Here is a 508-nt window from a genome sequence, read left to right as displayed (position 1 = left end):
CAGTAGCAGAGAGATGATTGTTTTAAATCAACAATAAATTAACAGCTAACTTGTGGGTTTAGTCATAAGCGACAATAATTTCTCTTTGGTCCAACTTCAAAATTCCAACTCTTACAAATATCTTTTAGAACAAAATACACACTACATAAATCAAAGGACAAACAATTCCTGTGAGGAGGAGATATTTAAGCTGTGACCTGAAGATAACCAGAAATTAGCCTACTGAAGAGTGTTCTGGGCTGAGGGAATAGCAAATTGGAAGGTTCAGAGGTGCAAAAGGCCCTAACTCATTCCAAGAACTAAAAGAAGCCCATCTTGGCAGAAATGTAACGGCAGTTACTGAAGGAACACTGTCTGAAGAGCAAGTATGGGAGAAAAGAGATTTCAGGAACTTGGGTTTTGCTAAAGTGTTACTGGGTGAATCTCTACTCTGTTCCTTCAACTCTGATAAATGCCCCACACCTCCCCCGCACACACACAGCTCTGAGATGAACAGGAGATTTGCATT

This window comes from Lipotes vexillifer, unplaced genomic scaffold (assembly GCF_000442215.2).
Source record: "Lipotes vexillifer unplaced genomic scaffold, Lipotes_vexillifer_v1.1 scaffold1038, whole genome shotgun sequence".
Lineage (NCBI taxonomy): Eukaryota > Metazoa > Chordata > Mammalia > Artiodactyla > Lipotidae > Lipotes > Lipotes vexillifer.
This window is presented reverse-complemented; position numbering follows the sequence as displayed.